The sequence below is a fragment of the Aedes aegypti genome, chromosome 1 (genome assembly GCF_002204515.2).
Source record: "Aedes aegypti strain LVP_AGWG chromosome 1, AaegL5.0 Primary Assembly, whole genome shotgun sequence".
In the NCBI taxonomy this organism is placed as follows: Eukaryota; Metazoa; Arthropoda; class Insecta; order Diptera; family Culicidae; genus Aedes; species Aedes aegypti.
Genome location: NC_035107.1, coordinates 134,941,218 through 134,968,046, shown reverse-complemented (window position 1 = coordinate 134,968,046; position 26,829 = coordinate 134,941,218). Strand labels below are relative to the sequence as shown.

The 26,829-nt window shown below is 41.1% G+C and overlaps 1 protein-coding gene and 1 long non-coding RNA gene across 4 annotated transcripts in view; one reads left to right on the top strand and one right to left on the bottom strand.

Annotated features, from left to right (window-relative positions):
• The window catches only part of LOC110677194, a 70,209-nt gene extending 44,777 nt beyond the window's left edge, over positions 1-25,432 (top strand). Inside the window, exons 2-3 of the long non-coding RNA XR_002501012.1 lie at positions 24,205-24,705; positions 24,955-25,432. This is a non-coding gene — a long non-coding RNA (uncharacterized LOC110677194). The remainder of the gene's footprint in view (positions 1-24,204; positions 24,706-24,954) is intronic.
• LOC5564043 (MAM domain-containing glycosylphosphatidylinositol anchor protein 1) overlaps positions 1-26,829 on the bottom strand; it is a 237,226-nt gene that overhangs the window by 178,159 nt on the left and 32,238 nt on the right. The window lies entirely within an intron of this gene.

Genomic DNA, 26,829 nt, shown 5'->3' with positions numbered 1-26,829 from the left:
ATGGAAATATCGAGTCATGGAACAGCTATTCTTTGGAAAGCTGTTTGAAGGGACCATCATAGTAACCATGATTTTATGTTTTCAGTATGGTTCCATGAGTCGATATCGAGTAATGGAACATCGACTCATGGAGGGATGACTGTAAAATGCGTTTCCATTATTCAACAACTTCCTTGAATTGTTATGTAATGATTCATTGTGCAACTAACAACGAATGTGTTATAACATAGTGTTGCTTAACGAGTCATCAAAAATTGAATCAGTTGCGCAATTACTCTTACAAAACTGCATAATTCAAATCAGTGCCGTAAAGTATGTCGTTTCATGACAAATTGGCATGTTAAAAACAGCATATTGCGATGTAGTATTGCAAAACAGTTAATTATGCAACAAGTTGGAAAATGAGGATTTTTTTTAGCACGAATCGTGCAAGGCTTCCCGAGTTGGATAAATACAACTAATTGGACAAATACAACATGGATGTCACACATTAAATGTCTTTGCCACACCTCGGTATATATTCTCATTAACTCAGAACCAGTGGAATCCGAATCATCCAATGGATGTAATTTGAAAGCTTGTTTACTTAGTCATCCAGAAAATCCAGATGTTGTCACTCAGATATTAGTTTGCCAACATTTCGATTCCCGGTCAGCCCAGGCTCTTTTCGTAAAGGAAATTTCCTTCATTTCCTTGGGCATAGAGTATCATCGTGCCTGCCACACGATGGCGAAAATGGCAACTTTGGCAAAGAAAGCTCTCAGTTAATAACTGTGGAAGTGCTCATAAGAACATAAGAAAGCTGAGAAGCAGGCTCTGTCCCAGTGGGGACGTAATGCCAAGAAGAAGAATAAGAACGGCCGTTGATGTCTTGGAAAAAAAAACAATGCATTTCCCCAAAGTATAAAAAAAGAAATCAGTTCAGCATTTGTCGCATCATCTATGAATGATGAATGCTAAAGAATTCCAATATCGAAAGTCAGCGTGTTCCATTCAAACATTCATAAAACAGGTGCACTCATAATTCGTTCCCATCACGAAACCATCCGTCTAAACAACCGATCGTAAAATTATCGTGCTCTTCCAATCGGTAACGAGGATTAGGGGGGATATTTGACCGCGACCACTTCGTGCCAACAATTATTTAATTTCGTGCAATTCAGCACGCTATAAATCCACTATCTACAAATTTTATCCGTCTGGGTCAAATAAACTCATTGTTCGCTTCGCAGAGTTCAATCCACCATCCAATCCCCATCGACTAGTCGGTTGCCGTTTCGACGGTGGGGTTGTGCATTGAAATTCGTGGAGGGTGATAATCGAAAGCGTTTATAAATCAGTAAAGCCCGAGCAGAATCAAAATATTATTCAAATGATGTCGATTAATGTTATCAACTTCGCAGTATTGCTTCGATGTTATCATTTACCTACCTTGATACCTTGATACCTTGATGGCTACAGCGTAACGTCACGCCATTGCCGGGCGTATTGTAGAGCTCCATCTTCGTCGGTCTTGGGCGAAACTTCTCCAGTAGCCCCGAACGTTTAGGGTCGCCAGGTCCTCTTCCACTGCATACAGCCAGCGTATTCGTGGTCTTCCCCGAAGCCGCCGACCTCTACCTGGTTCCCTGATGAATATTATTTTCGCAATTCTTTCTTCCAACATTCGCACTAAGTGACCAGCCCACTGAAGTCTGCCGTATTTTACACGATTGATGATATTCGCATCTTTGTACACTTGATACAACTCGTGATTCATGCGTCTGCGCCACACACCATTTTCGAGTTTCCCACCGAGTATTGTCCGCAGCACTTTACGCTCAAAAACATCGAGAGCTTTCCGGTCTGACTCTTTCAACGTCCACGCTTCGTGCCCGTAGAGAGCCACCGGAAGAATCAATGTTTTATACAGGGCGAATTTTGTTTCCGTTCGTAAGCTGCGGGACCTAAGCTGCATTTTTGCCTTTCTTGGTTGGTGAAGAGTCTTCGATAGGCCACCTAACCAGGGTTGCGCTACCTACATCGTGCTAGAGGGGCTGCCTCCTCGGTGCTGACACGATACAGCAATGTCCGTTTGTTCTTTACATGATGACCACGGTCATAGCCGGTGTCCGGCCATTTGGCCGAACGCCGTTTGGCCGAATGCCGTTTGGCCGAACGCCATTTGGCCGAATGCCATTTGGCCGAAAGGGTCATTTGGCCGAATGCCGTTTGGTCGAATCATGAACAAAAAAATCAAATTGCTACAACGCTGATGTGTAGGATTCATAAGTGTGACCAAATAACTGATAAGCTAATCAATTTGTTGATTTTTATGATGTGACGGGACGTCATGTTTGTCGCTATATAAGAGCTCCAAGAGAATGATAACATCGACCCTTTTATTCAGGATGAAGTTGTGAACTCCACACTTCACAACTTTGAGGTGATGATTGATTCGCCACTTGATTACCAATGGTGTAATAAGGTTTCAAGTGTTTTTAATGATTTCATCAGAATTTTTTCCTTCTTTTAAACATAGGCTATTCTTTCTAGTTATACTGGTTCCATTACTATCGGCAATGACTGACCTTATATTTTAATTGGAAATTTTTCCTTCTTTAAATCATCGGCAATTCTTTGTTGTTGTACTGGTGAAATAAATTATTATATGCATTGCACTTATTTTAATTTTCATAAGAGATTTATCCTTCTTTTGTTAATAGGCTTTTCTTTCAAGAGGGAAATATTTTTCATAATTAATTTAATTAATGCTTAAAATACGTTCTTTTCAAAACATATTTTTTTAGCTCAAGGGTTAACTTACACACTCCGAAATCATGCGATTTTACGTCTTTTGGATGCACATAGAAGAAGCGAGCCAAATGACGTGAATTTGTGTCTCATTTTAAATACGATGGTGTCTGATTCGGGAAATTTCAATCATAGCGGCATCGTTTTCATGTCCTTCATCATGTAAAATTACATTTTTCTATCAATACATCTTTCAGAACCCATTTTTATGTCATTTCATCACTTACATAATGGGCCATTCAGTCATAATGCGAATTACGTCCGGAGTGATTTTCATTATTTTTAAGAGTGTAGATGAGATGTCATTCTCCTCCAAGATTAAAATTACAACTTGGGAACTGAACACTGCACCGTTTCTTGAATATAGCAATAAACGACTCGGTGAACACTTACGTCAAAGAAGTACACTGTTTCTCCGTTGTGAAAAGAAGAAGCCAAGACTTGTTAATGTCAGAACTATGACATATATTACTTAGTACGAGGGATCGAAGCATGCCGATCCAGCAGAAGGACGAATAAGTTTTAAACTGTTTCAGTTACTGTCCAAAGTTCAAACGCGATGCCAAAACATCTGTTGGTGGCTATTACCACTAGCATAGCATTGAACAACTGCTTACATTTAGGATGTTCTTCTTTCAGCTCTGACTGTTTCTTCAACTAACACTAAAAAGCTTATGTATATCAATGATGATATTTCCTATTTTATGAATAAGCTGAATAAGTTCTTTGAAATTCATAATAAATTCATGCTAACTGTAGTTCACTTTTGTTTTCAATTTCGGCCAAACGGCATTCGGCCAAATGGCGTTCGGCCAAACGGCATTCGGCCAAATGGCATTCGGCCAAATGACCCGGAACCGTCATAGCCATCACAACCATCCACCTTTATCTGGTTCTCAATAGTTTCAAGTTCATTCGGACATGCTACTATGGTGAGCCGTCATGCGCTAGCGATGTTATCATTTAAGGATTTAAATAAGAAAACTTGATGTTTGATCATAATAAAATCATTATCGTATATTGTGATTATGTACACTACAGTGGCACATAATAATTAAAGTGCCAAATGTTTACGTTACACCCCTTGAATTTGATTACTCGAACCCCAGAAACATTTGTTAATATTTGAAAGGAATCCATTGTTTGGAAAATCTTTAAGTAAAAATCAAAGAGGGTTTTGTACAAGACACGACCGCATGACGTTAACTACGCCAAGTGATTTTCTGCTTTTGAATTTTAGTCGATAGTCATAGTTGCAGCCTTCCTTTAGTTCAAAATCTAACATAATATCATGACGGTCGCAACATTTTAGATTTTTAATTGACAGCCAGTATATTTCCGTAAGACGTAGTTAACGTCAAAAGAAGAATAAGCGAAGAAGCAGAAACTGGTCTGCTTTTATAGTGTACTTCCCAACCCACGTGTTTGAACATGTTTGGTTGCGTAAGAAAGGGGTTGATATTTTCCCAATTTTCGACAGTCTATTGTCAAAAATCGAAAGTTTTCTCCATTTGAGTAAAATGTTGTATAAATTTTCGACTGTTGGGTGGAAAAATATTGAAAATCTACCGATAAATGGCTGAGTTATTAGTATTCAAAATCTTACATAATTTCGTGACGGTCGCAAAATTTTAGATTTTCAATTGACACCCAGTATATTGCCGTAAGACGTAGTTAACGTCAAAAACGAAAGAAATTCATTAGTTAAGTGACGCCTTCAATCAAAAATGTAATTTGGACATTCCACACCAAGTGTTCACGAAAATGTACAAATGCAAAAACAATTATCACCGATTCCAACCAAATGTTGATCAAATGTTCATGATCCCGTGGATACGATCCAGTAGGGAATAATTACACGAAAGAGATACGTTTGAGAGCTTACAATCAGAAGAAACAGTGTGTTTGTTTGAAAAATTGAGACATGAATTTGCGAAAAAATACTCAGTGCGGTCGCACGCATACTGAATTTCGTGCCGGCAAGTAGGGTTTCAATGCTAGTAATGGACCCCTTAGTAGCTGAAATTCATTCTAGACGCTTTTCCGCAATGATATCTCAGACGCATATACGTTTTGTGGAGTCTAACAACCAGCCCTGTCGTCCAGCTTAGTCGCGCTTAGTCGACGACTAAGAAGCTGTTCTCAGATTTTTTGTCAGAAATTTTCTCACGAAGTCATAAAAAAATGTAGGTAACGTGATAGAGCTCTCCGAAATCAACAACAATCTAACGCCTCTTGAGACAAATTCGTACTAAAGAGTTTAGGATCATGTAACCGCTCTGCAGGACACCAATCAAAATTTACGTATCAACGCCCTGGAGTAATTTGATCTTATCTTATTTAGATCAGATATATCTTGACGCCCTGTAGAACATCAATTGAAAATTCCAGGCTTATCAACGCCCTGTATTTTTTTTTTTTCCTTCTAAGCAATGGGGGGATAATCTGCTCAACAGACTCCGGACCGAGGTCCGGGAGTGTGGGGTTGGGGACCATTTACTACGTACAAGCAGTAAACAGGACTACACCCCCGACCCACTAAACCATTTCCATTGCCGCCAAACCCTTCGTCCAGGTTAGCTGCGTAGCCATGCAGCAACGAACATCGATGACACGCTTATGGGGGTCCACCAAGGTAGCATGCTGGCGCATTGCCAGCTTCCCGGGTGGTCCTCACCTCCCGTTGTCCGCTGAAGGCGGGCAGTTTCGACCACTAAGCCCGCGCCCAGCTGCACCGCAGGTATCAAGAACTGATACTGCGGGCTTCGCAATTTGACCTACTGAAGGCTCAGGCCCTATCAGCTAGCACCAGCTGGGATTGCTGACGAAGGGGCCTCCACCTGCCCCGAACTACCAGAGGCTCGTATCCACCCAGTAGGCCGGCGCCACGACAGCAGTGCTACCAGGATGTTCTCCCCGCGGCCACTTAATCGCTGTAAGGGTCGATCTCGACCGTAGGGCACCGGTATGACCTACATAGCCGACTGCGAACCCTTGGACCACCTGTTGATTAGCGTCTGCACTAGTCACTCCTCGAGTCCACACGCCACCTCCTTTGGAGTTCCGAGACGATGTGGGTGATAGCCGATGAAACGGCATTCCAGCCAAACTCGTCTGCACACATCCTCTGGACCAAATTGTCCGGAGTCGTGTCCCGACCGCATGTGGCAAACATGCGGTCACGCATTGTGCGGAAACGCGGGCACACGAACAAAACGTGTTCCGCCGTTTCCTCTAAACCTGCACAAACTGGACATTCGGGAGAACCCGCATGACCGAAACGGTGTAGATATTGTCTAAAGCATCCATGACCCGAAAGGACCTGTGTTAGGTGGAATGTTAGTTCCCCATGGCGACAATTGACCCAGATATCTAACCTCGGAATCAACCTGTGAGTCCACACTCCCTTGGTGGAACTGTCCCACGCACGCTGCCATTTGACCATGGAGGTCGTTCTGGCAGTCCTGCGTATGCCTCTTGTGCCGCGCCTTTCGAAGCACTCTATGTCTTCCATGATAAGGATACCAATAGGCATCATACCGGTGATGACACAAAGTGCATCGTGTGACACGGTACGGTACGCGCTCGCAACCCTCAGGCACATTAGCCTATAAGTACTCTCTAGCTTGCTACGGTAGCTATCGGTACTCAAAGCCGTGCCCCAAGCCGGGCCACCATACCTCAGTATGGACGAGGCGACACTGGCCAGAAGCTTACGCTTGCTGGCGTACACCGCAGAGCTATTGGACATCATCCGGGACAGTGCCACAATAGCTGTGGAGGCTCTCTTGCAGGCATAATCGACATGGCTACCGAAGGTAAGCTTGTCGTCGATCATCACCCCCAAGTGTTTGACGGAGCGCTTCGAAGTGATTGTGCAGTCGCCTACACTGATCACCGCTTGCTGCACCGACTTTCGGTTGTTGACAACAACAGCCTCCGTTTTGTGGTGAGCCAATTCCAGTTTGCTGGAGCTCATCCACTCCTCCACAATTGCGATCGAGTGGGCTGCAGTCAATTCCACTTCTTCGATCGATTCACCGTAGACCTCCAGCGTAATATCGTCGGCAAAGCCAACGATGACCACACCCGCCGGGAATTTTAATCTCAACACCTCGTCGTACATGACATTCCATAACACCGGACCCAGGATGGAACCTTGCGGGACTCCTGAGGTTATGTGAAAGCACTTCTGACCCACCTCTGTGTCATAGACTAATACCCGATTCTGGAAGTAACTTCCGAGAATCTTGTACAGGTACTCGGGTATCCCCAGACGCAGGAGCGCATCAGCAATAGCCGCCCAACTGGCACTATTAAATGCATTCCTTACATCCAGAGTCACTACTGCGCAGTAGCGAATACCCCTCCTCTTACGCTGGAGTGCTATCTCAGCGGTTTTCTTAACCGTCAGAATAGCGTCTACAGTGGACCTCCCTTTCCGGAAGCCGAACTGGTTGCCTGAGAGACCATTTACACCCTCGGTGTACCTCGACAGTCTGTTGAGGATGATCTTCTCGAGCACTTTCCCCACCGTGTCAATCAAGCATATTGGTCTATACGCCGACGGGTCACCGGGTGGTTTCCCCGCCTTTGGCAATAGTACCAGGCTCTGCCTCTTCCACGCATCTGGAAATACTCCCTCGTCCAGGCATATCTGCATAGCAGATCTGAATATACCGGGAGCCTCCAAGATTGCGACTTTGAGGGCCAGGTTTGGAACTCCGTCCGGACCTGGTGCCTTCCCCATGCTTAGGGATTTTGCAATCCCTACAAGTTCCTCATCAGTTACTCTATCCTCATCGCCAGCCCCAATCCCCGGCTGTCCTACAAAAGGAGGCCATGGGCTAGGATTGTGGCGTGGGAAGAGCCCCTCGATGATCCCCTCCAGCATCTGTGGAGATTGCTCCGTAGGAGCAATTGCACCTCTTGTCTTCGCCATTACGATCCTGTAGGCATCACCCCACGGGTTCGCGTTGGCACTCTGACAGAGTCCCTCGAAGCAGGCCTTTTTGCTTGCCCTTATCTCGGACTTCAGCGCGACTTTGGCAGCGGTGAACACCGCCCGTCGTTCTTCACGCTCCTGCTCGGTACGTGCTCGCTGCATCCGTCTCCTGGCCCGTAGGCAGGCACGGCGCAGGTTCGCAATAGCTTGAGTCCACCAGTATGTCTGTGGTCTCCCATTCCTAGGGTGGACTTTTCTAGGCATGGTCGCATCGCATGCACGCGTAAGCACCGCTACCAGTTCGTCCCCGCTTAGTCCGAGTAGGTTACGCTCACGGCGGAGCGCCTCCCTAAGTACTTCATCATTGAAGTACGATGTCTTCCACCTACGAGGGCTTGGCCTTGACCTAGCCTCTTCCTCAACCCGCTGCCTGCTGTTGTTGTAGTCGATACTGTAGCGAACCGCCAGGTGGTCGCTGTGAGTGTAGGCATCGTCTACCCTCCAGTTCGAACTACTCGTTAGGCCAGGACTACAAAAAGTAACGTCGATAATCGACTCCGCTCCGTTACGGCTGAAGGTACTTTTGGCACCAACATTAGCCAGATCGACATCTAGCACGGCCAGTGCCTCTAGCAGGATTTGACCTCGCTGGTTCGTGTAACGGCTTCCCCATTCCACGGCCCAGGCATTGAAGTCACCCGCTATTACAACTGGCCTTCGCCCTGTCAGCGCGGTCGTCATACAGTCCAGCATCTGCGTGAACCGCTCGGTCGACCAACTCGGAGGCGCATAGCAGCTACAGAAGAGGACCCCGTTTACTTTGGCGATCACGAAGCCCTCGTAGGTAGTAGACACCAACTGCTGGACAGGGTATTTACCCGTTGTCCATATCGCCGCCATTTTTCCGGATCCATCCACGACCCAGTTGCCGTTGCCGGCGGGTACTCGGTATGGGTCCGATATGATGGCGATGTCCGTCCCCCACTCAGCAACTGACTGGTACAGCAGTTGCTGAGCTGCGTCACAGTGGTTCAGGTTCAGCTGCGTTACCTGCACTGTGACTTTTCGTTGATGGCTCGTTTGAAGGTCGGGCACCTTGAGCCTCCCGTTGGGTGATTGTTGTTCACGGACTTGCCGGAACTAATCAAGCACTTGGGAGGGTTCTTGCAGCCTAGTGCCTTATGACCTTCCTCACCACAACGCCTGCACAACTTAGTCCTATCAGGGCCTTTACAGCCCCAGGACTTGTGTCCAGGTTCCCTGCACCTAAAGCAGATCACTGGTTGCTCATGTATGTTCAGTGAACATACTGACCAACCAACCTTGATCTTACCTACCTTAGCGGACTTATTTGCGTCTGCCACAGGTAGGTGTACTAAGGCCACCTGAGTACCTGCCGGACCTTTCCGTAGCTGAACGGCGGTGGTGGGCACCTGCACTTCGCACTGTTGCCGCAGTGCCGTGACGAGCTCTTCTGCGTCAGTGATCTCGTCAAGGTTCATCACCTTCAGAGTCACTGACTGCGTCAGTGACCCTCACTTCAACACCAGCGCCAAGGACCTCTTCCGCCAAACTTTTGTAGGGTGCGCCCTTGCGCTCCTTGTCGCGCTTAAGCTCGAGGATCATTTCACCTGTACGAGTGCGTCTGACACTGCGTACGTCGGCTCGTAGATCCGCAAGCTTCGCGTCACTGCGCATCGCCTTCAGGACTTCCGAGTACTTGGACTCTTCCGTCTTGATGATGATCGCATCACCCTTTTCGCGCTTGGCACCTACCCTCCTACCTTTCTTAGGTCTGGTATCCCTGCGCTCCTGATTCTCCTGTTTCTTCTTCTTCTTCTTCCTCACTACGGTTGTCCAGGGGGCGTCCCCCCCCTGCTCCGCCCTGACCTGTGGTGATGGAGGACCTCTCAAAGGTCGCAACCCCCTGCTCCCATCACTCCGTGAGGGGCCAGCCTTTTCGGGCCCACCCTTCTCGGCTTTCCGGGACGCCTGGCTGGGGTCCGATTTTCCGGCACTTCTGCCGGTTTTCGGGGTCAGTATCCGCCTGGCCTTACGAGCGCCGCCGGGTAGCTCCTCCCCTGACGGCTGCCTCGCGCGTTTCTGCGGATTGCTTGCTGTAAGCATTCGCTTCCACGCTTTTGGGGCTGCTCGCGAAAACGAAGGGTTCCGTCTGGGTAGACTTCGGCACCTTCAGTTCCACGGGTTCTGCCGCAGCCACAGTCACCATGGTTCAGCATGGTTCTGCTTGGCCGCCAACATTGACTTACGAAGTCTAAGCAAGGCCTGCTTGAGGTCCTTGCTGATGTTAGACTTCGAGGACGCAAAGTCAATTATGGAGTCGAGCTGCTGTGCAGCCACTTCCATCGTAGAGAGCCCATCTCTACTTTTATTGATGGCCCTCATCAACCACGCTCCATCCATAACTTCACCCGATGCGTTAGCCGGGGATGAAATATGGTTTCCAGCACTGGCACTACGTGCACTGCTGCCTCCTCCTGCTTCTACTCTCCTCAACGGAGATCTAGCTAGCCCACTTCTTGCGAAGGGGTTCGCTTCCCTACTACTGCTACTACCTGCACTACCACTACTAATCTGATTGTTGTTTGAATTTGTACTCATTTTGGATCCCACGAGTAGCACGGGAAAAGAGGTCAACCACGCCAGAGCCCTGCATTAACGCGGTAAGGGACAAAATACTGTGAGGGGTGCCCAGGTGCCCCACAGGCTCCGTTAATGGCCGAACATCTTTTTCACCCCTTCGACCATTCATTCCTCAGCACGGTTTTTTCGCATCACACCTTGAATTGGGGTTACCCCGTTTGGTGGACTCTTACCACCGGAACGGGTTGTCCGTAGTTCTATTCTAGACGCCGGAACTACACGGCCAGCGCCCTGTATGATATCAATCGAAATTGTTAAGCTATATCAACGGCACCGGGGAATCTGACCTTACCTTACATAGATTATGAGCATATTAACGCCCTGTAGGACATCAATTGAAAATTCCAAGCTTAATCAACGCCTTGAAGTGATTTGACCTTGTCCCATGTAAATCAGCAGCATCTCAAGGCCATGTGGGGCATCAATAGAAATTGTCATGATGTATAAACACCCTAGACTAGTTTGACCTTGTCTTACGTAGATCAGGTGCACCTTAATGCCCTGTATCGATTGAAAATTCTAAGCTGTGTCGCCCTGGAGTAAACTGAACTTGTCTCATATAGATCAACTTTACTTAGCGCCCTATGGGACATCAATAAAAAATTAACTGTATAAACGTCTTTGATCAATTTGACCTTATCCTATTATTAAATCAGGAGCATATAACACCCTGCGATACATCAATAGCTTCAAGCTCTATTAACGCCCTGGAGTTTATTGGCATAACCCTATGTCGATCAGATGCATCTTAACGCCCTGCGATACCAACACCCTGGAGTAATTCGAACTCATTACTTTTTTTTTCTATCTCGGAACCAACGCCTTAAATTCCCTTCCGAAGGAAGTCATCACTACAACTTTCACTTTAGAAGTGAATATCTCGGAGATTCGATCCCAGGTCCTCGAGATGCGTGTGCTCTTACTACTACACCAGGTCCGTCCCCTAACTTCTCATTACAGACCAAGTGCATCTTTACGCCCTGTAAGGCATCATTTAAAAATATCTAGCGGCCAACGCCCTTGATTAATTTGACCTTATCTTATGTATATCAGGTACACCTAAACGCCCAGTTTAACATCAATTGAATATTCAAAGTTGTATCAACGCCCTGGAGTAATTTGAATTTGCCGTATGTATAATAATTGTATATTTCAAGGCGTATCAAAACCCTGAAGTAGTTTGACCTCATTCCATATAGATCAAGTCACCTCAACGCCATGTAGGACACCAATTAATAATCCAAGCTTTAGCAACGCCCTTGAGTAATTCAACCTTATTTCACGTAGTTAAGAAATATTTTAACGCTTTGTATTGATCTTGTCTCATGTAGACCATCATAACGCCTAGTAGGACATCAATTGCACATTCTGAGCAATATCAACGCCCATACTCCAGTGCGTTTATTGACTTTATTCTATGTACATCAGGTACATCTCAACGCCCTGTACTACATTAATTAAAAATTCTAAGCTTTATCAATACCCTGCAGAAATTAAACTTTAGTCCTCATAGATGATTGGATCTTAAAACTCTGTATCAACGCCCTGTAGTAATTATACCTTATTTCACGTAGATTAACGTCCTTAACCCCTCTACCGGCAGCTTCATTTTTTCCCGCAAAATTCAAATTCAAATCGTTATAACTTTTTTGTTTCCAATATTTTTGCACCATTTTTTCACAAGTTCTCAAACAACTCTTCTAGTTTGGGAATCCGTGTCGATATTCATTATTGGTGATCTGGTTTTAAATATATTTCGATGTTCCTTGGGGGACCGACATTTTCCATATAAAATGTGTTTGGCGGCCATTTTGTTTTTGATCAATTTATCAAAAAATTAAAATATGAGCTAAATAATGTCAGGTAATAAGGGGCATCTCTGAAAAAAATCATACAAATCGGTTCAATATTCTTGGAGATATCTGAAAATTACGATATGATATTTTTTGAAGTTTTAAAGATCTTCATTTGGCCAGCGTGGTTCCAGAAACCTAAATGGTCATTACTTAAAGACGGCTGCACCAAATTGCTTCATTTTTTCACAACATACTCTCATTAATGTATTGTTCCGAAGAGTGAATATCCGAATACGATTACATTTCTGTAGCCTGAGAAATTAACGGGGGGTTCTAGTTACGGGTCGGTCCCCCAAGGAATTTTGGAATATCTTCAAAACCAGATGACCAATGATCAATATCGACGCAGATCCTTAAACTAGAAGAGTTTTTTTGAGAGCTTGTGAAATATTGAAATATTGAAAAACAAAAAAGTTATAACGATTTGAATTTGAATTTTGCGGGAAAAAATGAAGCTGCCGGTAGAGGGGTTAACGTCCTGAAGAATACCATTGTTTTTGCTGTATGTGTGTAAATCAACTGATTCTATGGCACTACCCCGAACGCCACTACCCCGAATGCCACTACCCCGAACGCCATTACTCCGAAAGCCATTACCCCGAATGGGTCATTACCCCGAACGCCACTACCCCGAATGGGTCACTACCCCGAACGCCATTAACCCGAATGTATAACATTTTGAGACATATTTTAGTTAGAGAGTGGGGAGATAATTGTACGATTCCTTTTGAGTATTTACCGAGTTTGGCTCAACAATGTATTTTTTCAAAGATAAGAAGATAAAAAAGCAACTTTATTTTCAGCAAATAATTTTTACATACTACGTTTTCGTTTGGATTTATCCTCTAATTTTGGTGAGATTCACACAGCCACATCGCAATACTCTGAAGAACAGCCTATTTCGAAAAGAAGGGTGAATTTATTATGATAAGGATAGCTATAATATGCAAAATATAGGATGTAGTAAAGTCTCTTGTTGGACGTCAGAACCCACTTCCTTTACTCATTTTTGTAGGTGTCGGGCTACTAGCATTAGGTTCTTCTTAAAGATTTTGTTTCGTAAACAATGGTAATGGAAGATCACTCTGAGAAAGTCGTCGCAAGTGTTGTCCTATGGAATCCGCTTGAAGACCAGCCTGATAGACAACCGCTTCGCTATAGCAAGGAAACGTTAATACACTTGTACATGTTAAAAGTTAGAAAAACCAGCAGCCTCTGATTTTTGCTACAGTAAAAAACTTTCGTTGCTTTGTGGGATCATTAATTTGGATTTCGTTGAGATAATCATCAAAAAAAACTTTTTTATTTAATTCAAGACAATGAAGAAATTATTATAGCAGAAAGTGGTGAGCATATCCATAAGATACCTGTCTGTTTAAATACAAGAAGATAAAGAAAGGGAAAATTTCTGATTAGAATTATAGCAGTATTCACTTTAGTGCATCCTTAAAAAAACTGTTCTATATGGAAATATTAGTGACTAGCTTTTCCAACGAAAAACTTGAAAGAACAGCTTATTTAGGAAAGAAGGCCAAATTTCTGGTGAAATGTTTCAGCTATGACGTGAATGATCACTGTTACAACGTGATGCTATAGCACAACGTACATTCATAAGAAAGGAAAATATTTGTTTAATCACAAAATTGAAATTTGAACACCACTAAGAAGTCCAAATATCGGTGATCACGCAGTTATTCAGCAAGACCATATTGAGGGTTATGGGTTCGAATTCCTCCGGTGGCTGATCTTATGCATTTAACATTTTCTTTGTAGTCCCTGGGCATAGAGGCACATGTACAAGAATGGAAAGTTGACAAGGAAAGCTTTCAGTCAATAAAAGAGTAGGGCATCTGTACCAGTCATAGTGGCAATAGTAACGGGTTGAGGAATAAAAAATCGCCAGAAAATAACGGATGCTCGTTTTTCATATCTGAATACGTTAAATGAAAGCTTTTCTATTCTATTTTACGTAAAAAATAATCTAAGAATAATAAAATCACCGAATCTTTCAAAAAGCACTTCCTCCATTACTGGAACATGTTCCAGTAATAGCGGCATTTGCTAACGTCTGTTCCTATAATAGTGGTTTACATTGATTTTCCATTGAAACCCACTAGTACAGGAACGTCCCACTATCACTGGTGCAAAGGAGCAAAAAAGTTAAGGCTTTTAATTGTTTTCTACTATTTCCTTACTAATTTTCAACCAAATTTTTTACACATTCATATTAATTTAACAAGGGCCATGTTAGAAAAATACACATAAAAATAAAAATTGACTATAACACGCTCGAAACCGCACTACCACTATTATTGGTACGCACACTACCACTGGATCAGCCACCCTAATTTTATTAAAAGCCCATTCACAAATTTTCGTAACGCTGAAGGGGACAAACAAGTGTTGTGGGTGGTGATCCTTAAATGTTACAGCCCATACACAATATGTAGAATTTCCATACAAAAAATGGTATGAAGGGGTGGGTAGGTGTCAAAAAAGGATATTTTTAGCGATATGACATTTGGGAATGAACCCTAGAACTGCGAAAGTGTCTACTGAGCTGACAAACAGGCACTGTCTCAGAAAGAATGAGGAGAAGACAGTAACCAACAAGATATTTCGAAAGAATAGCTGACATATAAAATAAGGAAAAATGTGTGATGAACATTTTACTGATGAATTTTACGTACCATTAATTACCAGTTTTCATTATAGATGCATTTTTGCCCGCCAAACAAGATATCGCTCTGTATCTCATACTATTCGGGGTAATGGCTCATTCGGGGTAGTGGCGTTCGGGGTAATGACCCATTCGGGGTAATGGCTTTCGGGGTAGTGACCCATTCGGGGTAGTGGCGTTCGGGGTAGTGGCGTTCGGGGTAATGGCGTTCGGGGTAATGGGATGGAGCCAAATCAACTGAAAAGTACTGTTTGGTCCTTCAATTATGTCATCTGTTCTCGCGGGAACGAGCGATGGAATCAGGATCAATGGTGATTAGCGTATTGTGTATGCCGATTAGAGTTGTGAAAAGTCATTATATCACGCTACACAGAAGCCATGCAAAGCAAATCACTGTCAGGAAAATACCACTGTAAAGAAAATGCCTTGAAAGTAGTAAAACACCCGTTGCTAAGAGCAACTCAAAATTACTGTAGAAAAGTGCTCAATTTTCCGCATTCACAGCCTAAGATGACTCTACAGATTAAGAAAGTTCATGCACCCAACATTGGCTACTTGATGAGATTCACGTTTTTATACTATGGACCGATGCACGAGTTCACTATCTGACGTTTGAGCGGTGCCGTGTTATAGGCCAGGGGAAGTGGTTCACCTAGAGTGAATTTCTGTCAAAGAAAAAGTAGATTTTGTATGAGATTTGACAGAAAAATGAATGACAAGTTCATCCACTTCTCCTGGCCTATTTATGTGACCATGGCAACTAATGAATTCGGCACCGCTCAAACGTCAAATTAGTGAACTCGTGCATTGATCCATGGACCAATGAACGAGTTCACTAATTTGACGTTTGAGCGGTGCCGTATTCATTCGTTGCCATAGTCACATAAATAACACGGCACCAAAGACAAATTAAAGACCTTCATGTCCCTTGCAAATGCCCAAAAATTTATGGCTCATAAGGTAATCTAGAATGCCGTGAAAAGTGTACTGCGATGTGTCAAACTTGGGTACCTTTTGCACTACCGAGGGACCAAATGCAGTACTAGAAGTGGTACCCAATCTGAGCCCGAGTGCGACGGACCTGACGGCACCGCTCAAACGTAAAAAAATGAACTCGTGCATCGGTCCAATTTGACGTTTGAGCGGTGCCGAATTCACTGGTTTCCATGGTCACATAAATAACACGGCACCACTAAAACGTCAAATAATGAACCCGTGCATAGGTCCATTGTAGTGATCTCTCCCCACGCGATTTTCGCAAAATTCAAGCCTACTTCTATCATTATTCGCAGCCGTGATGCCGATTAATTATTTAATTTATATTGGTGAGTTCGTTCCGGTTGAAATGTATTTCTTCATTTATTTTGTAACTAGTGGTCCTGGCAAACTTCGTCTTGCCATCAAGTAGGCTGTTGAAAACCGCTATGAATCGTCCCATACAAAATGACAGTTCCGTTCAGTCCCGTTCCTCCTACTCTCCCGGTGAACATCCTGAAACTTTTATACACACAAACACGTCGGAACCCTTGACGAACAAAATGGGGGAAGAATTTTCCCAATCCGTTGCCCCGTTCGTGAACCATTTCGTGACATACAAACACCATTCCATTTTTATTTATATAGATATCTATATTTAGTTTCATATCATACATATCACAATTATGTGATGCTTTTTTCGAATGTCGTTTCCGCGTTTGGTTTAGAGTGGGCCGAGGGCCTCGGGGCGCAGTGGCTGTGGGCCACCAAAATTTGAGGAACCTTCACAAATATTTGTGTTGTAAGTTATTCTTCTTGTTGTTGTTCAATCGATTGCACGCGTGAGAGAACTGAGCCTTCTAATAGCTAAAGCATTGATATCATAAATATTTATGTTTATATAAAACATCATGAATTCTGATTTCCTACAAATCTACTCAAGTTTGTAGGCCTCCAAAAATCTAGAGCTCACCAATGCTTTTAACACATTTTTTTGCGATCTGAATCATTCTTATTGTCATCCATTTTAGAACTGATACAAAGACCTTCTCAATAATATGCATGAGTTGAAGGCTAAAATCCCGTTTGAGCTATACATTTTTTAGAGTTCAATGTTTGAGATATTTTGAAAATCACTTATTTTATAGAATGAGCAAGCCAAAAAATTAAATTTTTTATTTTTTATAATAATATTAATTTACTTTTATGCCCGGGAAGCTCAAGGAGAGGGAAAACAATAGGTTTCAAACTTGGATATAAAAAAAAATAAAATTAAAAATAGCAAATTTTACAAATTTTAATTTTGTTTTATTTTGAACAGTGGCATTAGGGAAGGTGTACCAGTTATGGCCACAGTGGTTCCCTTTTTGACCATAAGTGAAATTTCTATGACTTTCACATTTTTTATCTTTTTGAATGTTTTAACATCAAGATATATCTTACATCTTACTATTACAACACTCACCAAATTTCAAGTTTCAGTTCAATCTATATATAAATAAAAATGGAGTGGTGTTTGTATGTCACGAAATGGCTTCCGAACGGGTCAACCGATTTGAATGATTATTTTTTCGTTTTGTTCGTCAAGTGTTCCGACGTGTTTGTGTGCATAAAAATCCCAGGATATTCACCGGGAAAGTCGAAAAAACGAGCGTGAACGGAACTGTCATTTTGTATGGGACGATCCATAGCGTTTTTCAACAGCCTACTTGATGGCAAGACGAAGTTTGCCGGGACCACTAGTTTAAAGATATTCAAGTTATCGCGTATGACGGAATAGGGAACCACTATATCCAAAACTGGTACACTTGATTGTGCTACTTTTCCCGTGATTTTTACCGAATACTGTCAACATTTACCGTACTCCGTTAATTTGTTTGTCCAAGCTGTTTCTTCTTCTTCTTGGCATTACGTCCTCACTGGGACAGAGCCTGCTTCTCAGCTTAGTGTTCTTATGAGCACTTCCACAGTTATTAACTGAGAGCTTTCTTTGCCAAAGTTGCCATTTTCACATTCGTATATTGTGTGGCAGGTACGATGATACTCTATGCCCAGGGATGTCAAGGGAATTTGCTTTACGAAATGATCCTGGACCGACCGGGATTCGAACCCAGACACCTTCAGCATGGCTTTGCTTTGTAGCCGCGGACTCTAACCACTCGGCTAAAGAAGGCCCCTATCGAACTGTTTGGAATTTCATTATTTAAAATTTATTATAGAGGTTTTAACTAATGTTATTCGCCTCTGTTTGTTTGGAATGTATACTAAAGTATTTGTGATATATGAGATTTGTATACGTTAAAACATTTGTGATATTTCTCATGTGACGACATCATTGACGCCTAGCAGTAGAAGCGCCCTCTGAGTTATAGCAACGCCCCCCTCAAAAAGGGACGACTAAGAAGCTCAAATTTTACGACGACAGGGCTGCTAACAACAAATTCAATGTCATTACTTCATAGAACGTCTATGAAACATACAAAATCATTCGATTTTTTCCAGCGAAATATGCATTTGAAAAACTGTTGTCCGAATGCCTATTATGGACCCTCCAGGGGTCCATAATAGGATTGTTTACCAATTTGACGTTGCGTATTATGGACCCTCCATTTGATTCCTATGTAATCCGGCTCGCTGCTGACGAGCCTATTATGGACCCACCTGGAAATGCGTATTATGGACCCTCTTGTGTGGTTTCATTTACAAAACTGTTCAGATATCTGTATTTATGCGTCTCAAACCAAATATTTTGCCTGAAACTGCTGACTAACAATGAAGTCAAAGTTCCCCCGGTGGATTTTCATATGAAGAAAGTTGCTTTGAGTGTTAATTTTATGTTTTTTCTGTAGGGGGTCCATAATACGCAAAGGGTCCATAACCGGCATCGACTCCCTATTCGGCCTATAGGTATGCGGCTGTAGATGGTAAGAACTCAGTATCCATAAACAATTCGCTCTCACTTGTGATCGGGAGATACAAACGTGAGCGTGTTGGGGGTTTGGCATATAAGTCCGAAAGAGACATGGATTTGCGAGAAGAGATGTGTTCATAGTTAGTACTCGGATTCAGTTTGGCTTTCTATTCCGCAGAATCATAAGGTGTTCTGTAGCTTAGTTGGTTAAAGCGCCGGTCTAGCGTACACGGAGTCGTGAGTTCGAGTCTCACTAGAACGCGTATTTTTTCGCAAATTCATGTCTCAATTTGTCAAACAAACACACTGTGTCTTCTGATTGTAAGTTCCCAAAACTATGTTTCAGACATACTAGCAAAGCTGGTATATGCCAGTAAAGGGCAAACATTCATTAATGTAGAGATACGTTTGAATTTAAGATTTATTTCAGATTAATTTATACATAATAATTATGTAATATTTATACTATCTAGTTAACTTTTATGTAATTGATGGATTGACCCCGGTGGTTGGTTGGCCACAACAAATCATTTACTTGATATGTGAAGAAACCCAAATTTTCATGCCCCTCTTCGGCCCACGGGACAACCCTCATTTGACAAAAATTCATAATTCAACTTACAGTCTTACATCTTTCAAACAATTAGACATAGAGAAAATTTACTGTCAGCACCTTTGTAGGATTTTTAAAGGAGCCCAGATATTTGGTTTTTAACACTCTAATACCACAACTTTTATTTTCATTCCAAGCATCATTTTTCGCTATCTTAAATCGATCTAAGCACTTTTCAGGCAATGATACATTTTTTATTCGTGTGCCGACAAGACCCCTCGTTGGAGCAGCCCTGATTATCGCAACACTGTCTTCATCGCTGACAGTGTGAAGAGTAAGGGAGAATGACGTTTTTGGAGAAATGTCAGGCGACAGATTACGGGAAACTGCTTTGTCATCTAAAAGTGCTACAAGTGAATTCATACGACTATCAAAACATAAAATTTTACAAAATTATTGTTTAATAAAATAGGGATTTGTTGGAATTAGTTGAGCTAGAAATTACCGCAGACAAGACTGTAAGTGAATTAATTATACAAACTTTATTATGAAGCAAATTACCATGAATTGTATCATTAGGCTGAAATCGGACTGAACAATTGAGCTCTAGAGGGATAATACGACCCAAAATTGTAGTTTTGAGGCAAAGGTCACCAAATTTGTAAGTGTTGGCAATCCATATTAGTACCAAACTAAGCCGAATAACAATAAATAACCGTATATTTTAGCTTGAAGCTAACCTACTAAAGAATCGAGTTTGCTGTCTTGAGTTGGTGTCACCTAACCCCACAATTCGCAAATTTATTATATTTTTTTTTCTTATTGTTATTTTTGAACATCCCTATCCTTTTTCATTTTTTCTTCAAGCCTCTTCTGATCACCAATTTTCGACTATTAAAAAAATGAGGTTTTGCAGTGCGTTTTAATATATGATATCTTAATTTTTTGGAACACATTTTATTTTCCGTGTTACTAACGGAAAATCGGTTTATAATCATTTCAATTAATCTGGGGTAATATGCAGTCTTGAGACAAAATGACCCACGGTGCTTTTGTAGGCTATTTGCGAAATTATTGGGAACATTTTTCATGACAAGAAATAGTAAGAGGTTGTTTTCGAGATACAATCGCCAAGCTGACGTTGGATAACGTTAGCTTCTTCTGTTCCCTGGCTTGGGAGCGTCACGAACTTATGAAAATTTTCTACTGATAAAAATCGAATCAATTGGTTCGGTTAACACTTCAACACCTATATAATCGGTCGATGGAAGTAGAAGCATGATCGGTAGCTCTTGCTCCCCAAACAAATATTCCGATTGAACGTTAGGTCCACGCATGATCCACTAAGATTGGTTGCTTTATTGGGTTCCGAAGCCAGTTTGAGGTTGAGGTATTTCTCCATGAAGTCCGTGAACTCCATGATCTCCTCTTTGCTCAAACCGATGTTAAAGTTGCCAGTCACGATGATTGACATGATCTCCTTTTGATACTCGAAGAAGTTTCGCACCATGAAGAACTTCTTCTGCTTCGTCGTGGTATCCGGGGAAATGTTGAGGCAAATCTGCGATTCCAGAGGTCGGCCGTCATGGTCCTGCAGGAGTGGCCTAACTGATAGGTTTGTTTGAGAATACCAACCTGTGCGCGATCCACGCCAAGCGTGCCAACATCTTGCACAAGGACATCCAGCTGGCTCGTCGTATCCGTGTAGAACGCGCTTAAGTTGAATTGCAGCACAATTTAAAAAAACGGCCCTTTTCAAGGTCACAACAATGCATTCGACGTAAAAGAGTTACAACCAGAGACATTTCATCTATTACTATTAATTTAATAATTATTTTATTTATCAATTATAATTTCGGTTGATTAGTTTTCAACGGATATAAATGGCAAACAAAGTCGGTAGCATTTTTGCAGTTTTCTTTGTGTGCGTATTTCGGCTCGATTGACAATTTCTTACCAAATCAAAACATCAACAAAGCTGTTGCTGATTAGTTTTAGCTCTTTGTTTGACAAGTTGATACTCTGATCGCTCTAGCATGTATTTACATGTAGGTAGCGACGACGACAACGGCATTATTCAAAGTAAGTAAAGTTTGTAAGGATGCTTAAAATATATCCCCGAGCCCGATTTCATCTTCTAAACTTGTACCAATTAGCTCATACCTACGGTTGAAATAATTAAAGTTCTGTTAGATATCAGGGTTTTCCTTAGGAAATTGCCTACATTTAGGCGTTTTTATTGCAATTCTTGAAATTAACTATTCTTTATTTTTTTAAATATTGCATTATTCGGATTCAGGGAGCTCATATTCATTATGTACAGTCGTTTCAAAAAATAACAATAATCGCATTGACAAGTGATCAATTTCACCCAGAAATGGGATCCCCGATTTTTTATTTAAGGAATGCTTTTCAGCACTAAAACACATGTGTTAGAAAATTTTGGCACATGAGCCAAAGCGGCTGACCGTCGTACTTGTTTTCCTGCATTCAGTTATTTGTTCAACATTGTTGAAACTACAGACAAGAAAAACCATGAAAAATGATCGATTTCACCCGAAATTACGGTACAAGTAAACTTCAAAACGTCAAAACCTTATAACAGCAAGAAAAATGTGCTCTATGGAGAATAAGACATGTCTGATATTTACCCATTTATCAATAGTTTTGTTATGAAAATCAATAGTTTTCATTCTTGGAGTCGATTCTTAGAAAGATTTCCAATCGATTGGTGCAAGAATCTCGAAAATCTATCCTGGCGTTAGTATGTTATTAACAGTCAAAATCTAACCACTTTTCGTGACGCGAGCAATTTTCGTTTTTCGAAATTGTACCCCAGTAAGTTGCCGCAAGACATTATCCAACGTCAAAAAGTGACAAAAAAGTTTATGATAAACATCAACACATTGACAAGGTGCGTTAGAACCCCACAAATGTTATACCGGTTTAGTTATCCTTCGCCAAACCACCCTTCGGGGAATTTACGTGTATTCTGCAAATCAGTTTGAAATCGATATCTGGGTTAGAACAACTTTAACAAACAATAATAGCAAATAAACCATTTTGGAATTTAGGGCAAACAAACCAATTTAGGGTAATTAGCCCTATATTTGTATAATATTGAATAATATTTAATTTCATGAGTGCAGTACTCTGTTTTCGAGTACAATGAGGAAAAATGTTGTACATAAACATATATAGTCCTGCGAATGACTTCAAATGATTTTGAAAACATATCTGCAAAGACCAAAAGGACAAGCTCATATTAAACACTTTTATTAGGTTCTCCGACATTACCCGGAAAACCATTACCCGGAATGCAATTTACCGAAAGATCATTTACCGGAATGAACTATTTACCGGAAAATCATCACCCGGAAGGACCATTTACCGGAAAATGTTTTCTCTACAATGTTGAATTTTTTTTCATTTACGTCCTTTTCATCGATTTACGGTCATTCAGGTCAGTATATTGACTTAAAAATATTTGAAATGGCCACAAAAGTTAATGGACAGGAGAGGTTCTACCTTCAAAACACATGAGATATCGAAGATGCACTATCTTCAAATATTTGCATTTCATAGATGATTCACCTTCCTTTTAAAAATAAGCTGTTCTTTCAACTCGTCTCTGCAGCTTCCCTTGGCTGATCTTGCTGAATGCACTAAGTTTAGTGCATTAAGCAAGATCAGCCAAGGGAAGCTGCAGAGACAAGTTGAAAGAACAGCTTATTTTTAAAAGAAAGGTGAATCATCTATGAAATGCAAATATTTGAAGATGGTGCATCTTTTTAGGTTTCTTCAAATCATAAAGCTAAAATGAGAACTGCACTGTTGTATGTCGCTTTCTTCGCAAGATAACTGTTTTTTTTTTTTTAATATTTTGACACAATATTTTAATTGAATGCTTACCTGTTTTAACCTAAATGCTGGGATGTTCCATTTACCCAAATGCACCATACCTTACTTAACAGGCGAGTTTTTCGATTTATATTGATTTTGGCATCAAATATGTATAGTTAAAAAAACTCTTTTCATTCTTTTTATCCTTGTCATTTTATAGCCGAAATTCTGTTTTCTGATCTGTATCAAGCTATTCTTTTCTAATTAAATTACAAATAAATTACACATTCAATCAAATATCATAGCTAATGGCCTACGTTACGGCAAAGTATTCAGAAAGATCAAGCTGAGGATGGTAGAATTGAATACAGCCGGTTCAAAATTATTCGTGTTTAGCAAATTTGGCAACTTTCCAGAGCTAGATTACTAACATACTTGTCAAACTATAAACGAATGCAGAAATGATCAATTGAAATAGGCTCTCAGCTCATAACTGTAGAAATGCTCCTAGAACAGCTGAGAAGCAGGCTTTGTCCCAGTTGAGTGGTAACGTCGGCAAGAAGAACAATATATTTAATCCATAGCACTTAGGAGATGTATTTTAATGTCCAGAGCATGTCCATGGCTAGCGTGACATAATTTGTGCTAAGCAGCAATGAAAAAGAATAAAAATTGTACTGATAAAGGTTGTTGAAAATGGAACATTTGGTTTTCCGGGTAATGGTGCATTCCGGTAAATGGTTTTTCCGGGTAATGGTACATTCGGGTAAGTGGTCTTCCGGTAAATTGCATTCCGGGTAATGGTATTCCGGGAAATGGTATCGAATCCATTCTCTTGATTGAGTATGTTCTTGAAATCCTGAGTGACTTGATTTTTTATTGGACTAGTAAGTCCTAAATTAGAATGTGGACAAATTGAAAAAAAAAAGTGTTTTCAATGTTGGCATCAGCTCTAAACTATCTCTTATTTTTATTTCGTTTTAGACAAATATACGACAGTTGTGAAGACGCGATTATGCGGCAGTTGATCAGTAATCAAACAGTCAACATTGTTAATACACACACTGCAGCAAAAATATTCCAGATGGGGCTCTAAGAGAACATCGATAATCTTGACGTTGAGTTGCACCACCAAGTAGGTGCAATTTTCGTCAAAATGGTTTCAAGTGTCAAAGAATCATTGATTTGTACATGTCATAATAACCATTTTTATTTGGCTACACTGAAAACGGATTTGACAAAAGCGCAAGGATGCAGTATTGAGGTTTACGATTCAATGATAAATGAAACGCATTTAACTGCATCAGAGTTGTATACTTAAAAGATTCTAAAGCCAGGTACAGAAAGTCATTAGTGAAACAGGACATCTACTGGACTTGCCTGCGAAAAACGAATGGCTGCTGAAAAATGTGAAATGTGCTCAACAGCGCGACAACCATAACTGCGGCGTTTATACAGCTACGTTCGCAGAAAAACTTATAAAAGGTAAAGAAAATATTTTTAAAATTCGAATAGCAGGGTTTGTGGTACTGTCCACTCATTACACATCCAGTTTTGAGGTTGTTTTCGGAGTTTTCTTTATTTTCATCAGGAGGAAGGTGAAATTAACGGTAGACCTGAACGCGGATCCTTTAGAAATTTGAATGGATTGCATTGATAGACTGCATCACCAATCATACTTAAGAAATATATTTTATTTAATCAATTTAAACTTCATTTGAAACTTTTTTACAGGCGTCAAGACACTCAGAACTCAGTTTAATGCGGACGCAAAGAGAAGCCACCTTTTCGAAATGCTCCAGAGAGCCATGGAGAATCAAAAGGTGTGCATCATTTGCTGCCGTGCACTTGATGATGAAAACGAAGCAGCAGCAGGATGCGCGAAATGCGGGGCGCCACTGGATGACAAATGTCTGCAAACCAGGTATGGCGAGAGATCCACCAGGATCGAGAATTGTCCGGCTTGCGAACCTTGATTTGATGGTAGAAGAAAAAAAGTTGAAAGAAAAAAAGAATAAATAAATCGTATATGGACGAATTGACAATAATTGCTTTTCTATGAGTAGTTCATTTTCAGTAGTCATCCAAGGACATTCACAGGATCCTTCATATCCTGACCCCATCACCCTTTGCGTTGTGGACGAATAGTTGATTTTTTAGAATAAATCATTTAGTGGTCTTTATAAGTTATTTATAATAGGGCGTCTGTCCCAGTGATAGTGGCAATAGTAACAGGTTGAGGAATAAAAAATCGCCAGGAAATAACGGAAGCTTGTTTTCCATATCTGAATACGTCATTCGAAAGCTCTTCTATTCTATTTTACGTAAAAAATAATCTTAGAATGATAAAATCATTGAATCTCTCAAAAAAGCATTTCCTCCATAACTGGAACATGTTCCAGTAATAGTGGTATTTGCTAACGTCTGTTCCTATAATAGTGGTTTACATTGATTTCCCATTGAAACCCACTATTATAGGAACGTCCCACTATTACTGGTGCAAAGTAGCAAAAAAGTTAAGGTTTTTAATTGTTTTCTACTATATCCTTACAAATTTCCAAACAAATTTTGTACACATTCATATCAATTTAACAAAGGCCATGTTAGAAAAATACACATAAAAATAAAAACTGCCTATAACACGCTTGAAAACGCACTACCACTATTATTGGTACACACACTAACACTGGATCAGGCACCCTAAAAGTGTTTAATGTTAGCTTGTCATTTTGGTCTTTGCAGTTAAAATTGTTCTAACCCAGATATCAATTTCAAGCTAATTTGAAGAATACGCTTAAATGTATGTAATTCCCCGAATGGTGGTTTTGCGAAGGATAACTAAACCGGTCGACAAATGTTTTGATTCACGATCATTTGATAAAGGAGATTTTGGTCTCGAAAGTTTGATAAAAATCTGTATCGAAATTTCACGATGCTACTTAATGAGCGTTGAATTTCCTTATGAATCGATGACGATCGCTATCGATTTGTTATATGAGCGTCTTTAAAGCTCGACATAAAGAAATGTGAGGAAAATTGAAGAAATGGTTGACCGGGGTACCTGACTTTACTGCTCCTATAGTAGTAATTAAAGGTATGAATCATATATTTGCAAAAAAAAATAAAATCATATATTTAAAATCCCAGAGTTGTCTGTCTGTCAGTAACGCTTTGAAATGTTTCATTGAAAAGTTTCGTTGAGCACTACAATAGTAATATCAGAGCACTACAACGGTCAATATTAATATTAGAACACTACAATTGTAAACCTTGTAGCACTACAATAGCTCATTGACAGAATATTCTGTAATTTTCTGGAACATTGTTCATTTCAATTAGTAGAATATTCTCGAACCCTTCACTATCAAGCAAATTGTGATTCGGTCGAATCTGAATCGAGTTGGAGTTAAAAATGTGTAACGGGAGTGATTCCAAGCAACAGCACCAAAATTTGGTAAATTGTTTAATTCATTTTTTTCTATTGAGCTGAAGCTTTGCACAGTTTTCCAGTTCCATCTAAATCGTCATTTTCCGATATCAAATCTTCAAGTTGAGTCACGACTAACTTTTCAAAAGGGTGTATGTGAAAATGGTTCAAAAATATTCAAA